This window comes from Bison bison, unplaced genomic scaffold (assembly GCF_000754665.1).
Source record: "Bison bison bison isolate TAMUID 2011002044 unplaced genomic scaffold, Bison_UMD1.0 scf7180017864234, whole genome shotgun sequence".
Lineage (NCBI taxonomy): Eukaryota > Metazoa > Chordata > Mammalia > Artiodactyla > Bovidae > Bison > Bison bison.
The window spans coordinates 446,480-454,835 of record NW_011494806.1 but is presented as its reverse complement, the minus strand read 5'-3'; the positions used below and the strand labels follow the sequence as shown (position 1 = coordinate 454,835).

Below are 8,356 nucleotides of genomic sequence, written 5' to 3'. Positions count from 1 at the left end.
TTGAACTGTGGTGTTGGAGAAGACTCTTGAGAGTCCCTTGGACTGCAAGGAGATCCAACCAGTCCATTCTGAAGGAGATCAGCCCTGGGTGTTCTTTGGAAGGAATGATGCTAAAGCTGAAACTCCAGTACTTTGGCCACCTCATGCGAAGAGCTGACTCATTGGAAAAGACTCTGATGCTGGGAGGGATTGGGGGCAGGAGGAGAAGGGGACAACAGAGGATGAGATGTCTGGATGGCATCACTGACTGGATGGACATGAGTTTGAGTGAACTCCAGGAGTTGGTGATGGACAGGGAGGCCTGGAGTGCTGTGATTCATGGGGTCTCAAAGAGTCGGACATGACTGAGCAACTGAACTGAACTGAGTTACTAAGTAATCCATGAGAAAGTGTTTTGAGTCCATATAAATATTCTTCATCAGATTTCACCTAATAATTTTGGCATTCATTTATGTGGATTTTTTTGCCTGAATCAAATGACAAGATGTTTGCAAAGTATATTGCAAATTTGAAAATGAATCAATAGAAATGATAGAACTGCTAAATACAGAAATTTATGAGGAAAAGAGATGGGTTGAAAGCAGATTAGACAGAACTAAAATGAGAATTGGTGAAAATATCCAGAATAAAATGAGAGACTACAAGATGGAAAATACTACAAAGGAGAAGAGAGAGAAAATGAGGTCTAAGCTGTACTAGGGTCTCCCCGGGAGCTCAGTGGTAAAGAACTCGCCTACAAAGGAGGAGACGTGGATTAAATCCCTGGTTGGGGAAGATCCCCTGGAGGAGGGCACGGCAACCCTCTCCAGTATTCTCGCCTGGCGAATCCCTGAAAGAAGAGCCTGGCAGGCTAAGTCCATAGGGTTACAAAGAGTCAGACATGACTGAAGTGACTGAGCATGCACGCATGCAAGCTGTACTTAAATGGAAAAGAGAAAGAAGGGGGAACAAAGGCAATAAAGTGGTGATGACTTGGAGTTTTCCAGAATTCATAAAAGGTATTAATATTCAATGAAATGAAACTCAAGCAGGATAAGTAAAAATCAAAATCTAGACATATCAGAGTAAGATTGTGGAAAATAAAATCAAAGAGAAAATACCAAAAGTATCCATTTAAAAGAAAAACAGCCATGGGTGCACTGTTGTTAAGAAGGACAATGACATCAAGAACGACAACCATAGTCCCACTTCTTATATTTCTCATAATATTTGCCTTTATATTTAGGTGCTCCTATTTGTATTTAGGTGCATAAAATGACAGTGAGGTCTCTCAGTTATGGCCGACTCTTTTCAACCCTATGAACTGTAGCCTACCAGGCTCCTCTGTCCATGGGATTTTCCAGGCAAGAGTACTGGAGTGAGTTGCCATTTCCTTCTCCAGGGGATCTTCCCGACCCAGGGATTGAACCCGGGTCTACCGCATAGCAGACAGACACTTCACCATCTGAGCCACATAGCATTACAATTGTTATATCTTCTTGGATTGATCACTTAATCATTATGTAGTTAATCTTTGTCTCTTGTAACACTCCTTATTTTAAAATTTATTTTGTCTGATGTGAGTATTGCTACTCCAGCTTCCTTTTCTTTGTTTGTTTTAATATTTATTTATTTGGCTGCAGTGGATCTCAGTTGTAGCATGCAGGATCTTCAGTTGCAGCATGTGAACTCTTAGTTTCAACATGTAGGATCTAGGTCCCTGACTAGATTGAACTCAGGCCTCTTCATTGGGAGCACAGAGTCTTAACCACTGGACCACCAGGGAAGTCCCAACTCCAGCTTTTGATTGATTTCCATTTCCATGGAATACCTTTTTCCATTCTGATGGAAAGATATTGGAATGGAAAGACACACTCCATTCCAGTCTGTCTGTGTGTCTCTAGATCTGAAGTGGGTCTCTTGTAGGCAGTATATATATGGGTCTTATCTTTGTATACATTCAGTCTTTTGGTTGGAGCCTGTAATCTATTTACTTTTTAAGCAATTGATTTGTAGTTATTGCTGTTTTGTTCATTATTTGGGGGTTGTTCTATAGCCTTTTTTTTCTTTTTTTTGTTCTCTTCTTCTGTGATTGAATTAATGTATTTACTATTATGTTTGGACTTATTTTTCTTTCTTGTGCTTCTATCTATTATAGATTTTTGATTTGTGGTTACAATGAGGTTTTTGTATAGCAATATGTGTGTGATTGTTTTAAGTTGCTCATCTCTTAATTTCAAATATATTTGTTCTCTCCTCCTCTTACAATTACTGTTTTTGATATCATATTTTATATCTAATTGTTTTATATATCCCTTAACTGCTTTGTTGTTCAGTTGCTAAGTTGTGTCTGACTCTCTGCAACCCATGGATTGCAGCACACCAGGCTTCCCTGTCCTTCACTATCTCCTGGAGTTTGCTCAAACTCATGTCCATTGAGTTGGTGATGCCATCCAACCATCTCATCCTCTGTCACCCTCTTCTGCTCTCAATCTTTCCCAGCATCAGGGTCTTTTCCAATGACTCTTGATTTCCTTTAGGATTGGCTGGTTTGATCTCCTTGCTGTGCAAGGGGCTCTCAGGAATCTTCTCCAGCACCACAGTTCGAAAGCACCAGTTCTTTGGTGCTCAGCCTTCTTTATGGTCCAACTCTCACATCTATACATGACTACTGGAAAAATCATAGCTTTGATTAGACAGACCTTTGTTGGCAAAGTGATGTCTCTGCTTTGTAATATGCTGTCTAGGTTTGTCATAGGTTTTCTTCCAAGGAGCAAGTGTCTTTTAATTTCATGGCTGCAGTCATCATCTGCAATGATTTTGGAGCCCAAGAAAATAAAATCTGCCATTGTTTCTTTTTTTTTTTGCCATCTATTTGCCATGAAGTGATAGGGCCGGATGTCATGATCTTCATTTTTTGAATGTTGAATTTTAAGCCAGCTTTTTCATTCTCCTCTTTACCTTCATCAAGAGAGTCTTTAGTTCCTCTTTACTTTCTGCCATTAGGGTGGTATCATCTGTATATCTGAGGTTGTTGATATTTGTTGTGGCAATGTTGATTCCAGCTTGCGATTCACCCAGCCTGGCATTGCGCATGATGTACTCTGAATATAAGTTAAATAAGCAGGGTGACAATATCAGTCTTGACGTATTCCTTTCCCAATTGTGGGTATATATGATTTTACTACTTGTGTCTTTTAACCTTCCTACTAGTTTTGTGTATGGATGATTTCCTAACTTTACTGTGTATGTTTTCCTTTACTGATGGATGAGTTTTTCTTTTCATAATTTTCATGTTTCTAGTTGTGGTCTTTTCTTTTTCACTTAAATAAATTTCTTTAATCTTTCCTGTAAAGCTGGTTTGGTGGCACTGAACTCTTAGCTTTTGATTATCTATAAAGCTTTTGATCTTTCCATCAAATCTGAATGAGAGCCTTGCTGGATAAAACATTCATGGGTATATGTTTTTCTCATTTGTCGCTTTAAATATATCATGTCACTCTCTTCTGGCCCGTAGAGTTTCTGCTGAAAAGTCAACTGATAGCCTTATGGAACTTTCTTTGTATGTTATGTGTTGCTTTTCCCTTGCTGTTTTTATATTCTCTCTTTGTCTTAAATTTTTCTCATTTTAATTACTCTCTATCTTGGTGTGTTTCTCTTTGGGTTCATCCTATGTAGAACTCTATGTTTCCTGGTGCTGGGTGATTATTTGCTTTTCCAAACTAGGGAAATTTGCAGCTCTTGTTACTTCAGATATGTTCTCTGCCCCTTTGTCAGGCTCTTCTTCTGAAAGTGAAAGTGAAAGTCCCTCAGTGGTGTCTGACTCTTTGCAATCCCATGGACTATACAGTCCATGGAATTCTCCAGGCCAGAATACTGGAGTGGTTAGCCTTTCCCTTCTCCAGGGGATGGTCCTAACCCAGAGATCAAACCACGGTCTCCCACTCTTCTTCTGGGGCCCTTGTAAGGCAAATATTAGTGTGCTTGGTGTTGTCCCAGAGGTCTCTATAAATGTCCTTATTTCTTTTCAATGTTTTTTCTTCTTTCTGTTCAGTATCAGTGATTTCCACTACTGTAGCTCACTGATCCATTCCTAGGTATCATTTAGTCTACTGTTTATCCTTCTAGTATATTTTTCATTTCAGTCATTGTAGTCTTCATCTCTGAGGGGTGGTTCTTTACATAAATTCTCAGTCTACATTCATTCTCCTCCCAAGTTCTTTGATCATCTTTACAATCACTACCTAGAATTTCTTTTCGTGTAGATTGCTGTTGCCCACTTCACTAACTACTTCTTCTGGGGTTTTATCTTGTTCCTTTGTCTGAAACATGTTCCACTGTTGCCTCATTTTGCCCATGTTGCTGTATCTTGTAGGTTGGCTATTCCCTATTTCCCGACCTTGGAGAAATGGCCTTTTGCAGTAGACACTGTATGCATCCCAGCAGCACACTCCCCTCTTGTCACTCAAGTTACATACTCTAGGGATTCCCCCTATGAGGGCTGCATGAGTCCTTCTGTTGTGGTGGGCTGGCTATGTGGGCAGTCTGGTGAGCTTATTTGGCTCCTGGTCCACCTGCTTGCCCGGCCCTGCCTTTTGTGGAGGCTGCTGGCACCAGTTGGCAAGACCAAGTCACAAGGCAGCTGATTGTGGAACCCCAGAGGTCTTCAGGGCTACTGCTTGGCATAATCAGGGTCCATAAGACTCCAGGGCTATAGCTTACTCATTGGTGGGTGAAGTCAGACTCTGGGGTTAGTGCTGGCCTACGGGCAGGCAGAGCCAGATCCTGGAGTCTTGTTGCAAGGCTTGGGTGTCCCAGAGCTGGTGTTAGATCACTGGTGGAGTGGGCCAGTTTCTGACGCAGTTGTATGTGGGGTCCTGGGTGTCCCAAAGCTCGTGGGCATGGCTGGGGCCCAGTCAATCCCATGTCCCAATTGGGCCTACTGGGTGATTGTGGTTTGCTTGTGTATGATGTCTGCCCCCTGCTGAGTAAGGCTGATCCAGAGGCTAGAGCAGGCTCTCCGGAAGGGTTGGCCATGTCCAGAGTTGACTGTGGGCTCATGGAATCTTGAGTCAGCCTGTCTGCTAATGGGTGGGGCTGTCTCCCCACCCAGTTAGTTGCTTGGCCTGAGGCACCCCAGCACTGGCACCTACAGGCCACTGGGCCAGCACAGGGCTTGGTCCTGAGGCTCCTAAGTAGAGGGAGGATTCCACAGTGGTGCTTGCCAGCAGCGGTGTCTAGGTGGTAGAAGGAGCTCCCCAAAATGGCTGCTGTCAGTGTCCATGTCCCAGGGTAAGCTGCACTTGCCTACTGTCTCTCTAGGAGATTCTTCGAGATCAGGAGGTGGGATTCCTATCAAGCTCCTCTCAATTTATTGCTTCCTCCATGAGTCCTCCAGCATATGAGATTTTGTGTGCACACTTTAAAATGAAGTCTCTATTTCCCAGTCCCCTGGGATTCCTGAAAGTAAACTTGTCTGGCCTTCAAAGTCAGATGCTCTGGGGGGTGAATCTTTCCAGTGCAGGTCCCCCAGGCTGAGGAACCCAATGTGTGGCTGAGATCTCCCTCTCCTCTGGGAGAACCTCTGCTGTTGTAATTATTCCCCAGTTTGTGGGTTGCCCACCAGAGGGTATGGGACTTGACTGTATCACAAGTCCACCCCCTACCCATCTTGTTGTGGTTCCTTCTTTATAGCTTTAATTGAATTTTCTTTCTAGAAGGTTCTGTTTTTTTCCCTGATAGTTGTTCTGTCAAAAGTTGTGATTTTGGTGTGTTTGTGAGAGGAGATGAGCTCAGGGTCTTTCTGTTTCACCATCTTGGTTGATCTCCCACAGTGGTTTTTTCAAAGATTCACACAGAAACTTCAGTACGGTAATCCCTATGTAATTCAGCCCCAGATTCAAGTGTTTTAGGCTTGATTTTTATTAGAGAAGCTTTGAGAAATGATTGCAAACATCCCTGGTTATACTGCAGCTCTGTAGCCCCAGGATCTAGGGTTTACACTGGGGTAACTCAAGCCCTCACACACAGAAGGTTCATCCTGTCATCCGTGAGGACTTTCTTACCAAGAGCAATGTGTCGGCCTCTGATTGACAATCAAAGCAGAAGAGAGATCCTTGCAATAGGATTTTTTAAGGTAAAAACTTTCCAATGTCAGCCTCTGGAGGAAGCACTTTAGGTGTCTCAAAGTTACATACAGCAACTTGACACTTTCATCCAGAAGCTCATTTTCTGTGAGGTTCAAAAATGCCAGTGAGTGCTTGGTTTCAAAGGGAGAAGGAAAGATGAACTCAATGATGAATGGTGACAGAACAAGATACCAGCATGAGACAGTACAGATTACATTTTGGGTGTCTCAAGGCCTCACACAATGCGGAAAGAACATCATTTTGGTCGTTTTCCTTTGAAGGACAGATGTGTTGCCTTCTTATGCATTGCCACTTATAGCCACCAAAAGTGAGGCAGAAGTTTCAATAAGCATCAGCTGAGGAAATAACTTTGAGAATCACTTTCTGCACATGACAGAAGAGCCTAATTTCTCATAAAGAATCCTCACCAATGAAGTACTAAGAAATCTCTGATGTCCAGAAATACTAGATTCTTGTTTGAGCCAAACATGGAATAAAGATCCATCCAGACAGGAAGCAATTATTGATCATTCTTGGACTCTCAATATCTGGTTTTGATACATTTTCATTTTCCAGAAATATCCCCTTTTGTAACTGTAGCAAACCTTTCTGAAAGGTGCTTGAGGCAGAACAATTTGAGTTCATGATACCCATTTCATTTTTCAAATATTGGGATATCTCCGTATCATAGACCATTGCAGCCTTCACAAGCTGCTCTTCCTGAGATTTGTAAAGATAGTGCAAAACCACCTTTATGTTCATCATTGAGGAAAAGGGTTTATTCTTTTCAGACTATGTTTTGTATTTCAGTAAGTCCCATTTGACCTCTAATTGACGTTTGGCAGTCAAAAATTCTCTCTGGCCTCCTGACTCTCTCTTCATTAGAGAGGCTGAATAAGTATGCTGCTTGGGTCAGTTGGGAGTTCTTTAGTCTTTTTTCCTCGAAAAGTAGCTTCTGCATGTTCTCAGTGTCCTACTTGAGTCTATCCCCGTCTTTCTCCTTCTCACTCTCCAAAACGTTGGATATAATGACAAGAAACTGCCAGCTACTGAGGTGGATGACGAAGTAGTAGCCCTCACAGTCTGTGCCCCACTGAAGGGTATCCCCATCCAGGAAAGGACAAAGATCAGAGTCGTCTGACCAAGACCTCCTGAGGGCTTCTCCGGCAAACACAGATGTGTGCATTCACATGACCTCAGCACTAGGAGAAACAGAGCCTTCATTAGAGCTTGGAGGGTTGCCAGGCACCTGCACGAACTGGTTGCAAATAAAACACAAGAACAGCAATGTGGTAGTTTGGCAAGCCAGGGCTGGCTCTTTCCTCTTCCTCATCTCAGTTTCAGACAAGTGCAGACAATCCAGCACTCCTGTTTAACATTGTAGTGGAGGTTTTAATTATTGCAATAAGAAAAAAAAATATTGCAAAAAGGCAAGAAGAAAAGTTGTACAGATGGGAAAGGAAGAAATAGTGTTACCTTTATTTGCAATCAACATGATCCTCTATTTAGAAAATCATAAGAAACCAATAAAAAATTTTAAACAACTGAAACTAGGAGCAAGTGAATAAGGTTGCAATATGTAAATCAGTATTTCAAAATTAATTGTATTTCCGTATTTTATAAATGAACGATCTTAAATGAAGAAAACAGTTACATTCGCACTATCCTCTAAACTTTAAAGAGGTTTAGGAATAAGTTTAATGAAAGAAAGGTAAGTCCTATATACTGAAATCTACAAAAGTTTTTAAGAGAAGTTAAGGGAAATTCAAATAAATGAAATGTACCATGTTTATGGATTGGACCACTCAAAATTATAAAAATGATGCAATTCTACCCAAATTTTATATAGAAAAGCAAAGAATCTACCTGAAACAATTTAGTAAAATAAAAAAATTGAAATGTTTGTACTATTTGATTTTCAAAGCTTACTATGAAGCTGCAGCAATTCAGACAGTGTTACACTGTCAGTGTTAGCACAAAGATAGATTTATATACAGAGAAGGCAATGGCACCCCACTCCAGTACTCTTACCTGGCAAATCCCATGGACGGAGGAGCCTGGTAGGCTGCAGTCCATGGGGTTGCTAAGAGTCGGACATGACTGAGTGACTTCACTTTCACTTTTCACTTTCATGCATTGGAGAAGGCAATGGCACCCCACTCCAGTACTCTTACCTGGCAAATCCCATGGACGGAGGAGCCTGGTAGGCTGCAGTCCATGGGGTTGCTAAGAGTCGGACATGACTGAGT

The 8,356-nt window shown here is 41.8% G+C and overlaps 1 protein-coding gene across 1 annotated transcript in view; it reads left to right on the top strand.

The window, feature by feature from the left end:
• RPGRIP1 (retinitis pigmentosa GTPase regulator interacting protein 1) overlaps positions 1 to 8,356 on the top strand; it is a 56,268-nt gene that overhangs the window by 29,357 nt on the left and 18,555 nt on the right. The window lies entirely within an intron of this gene.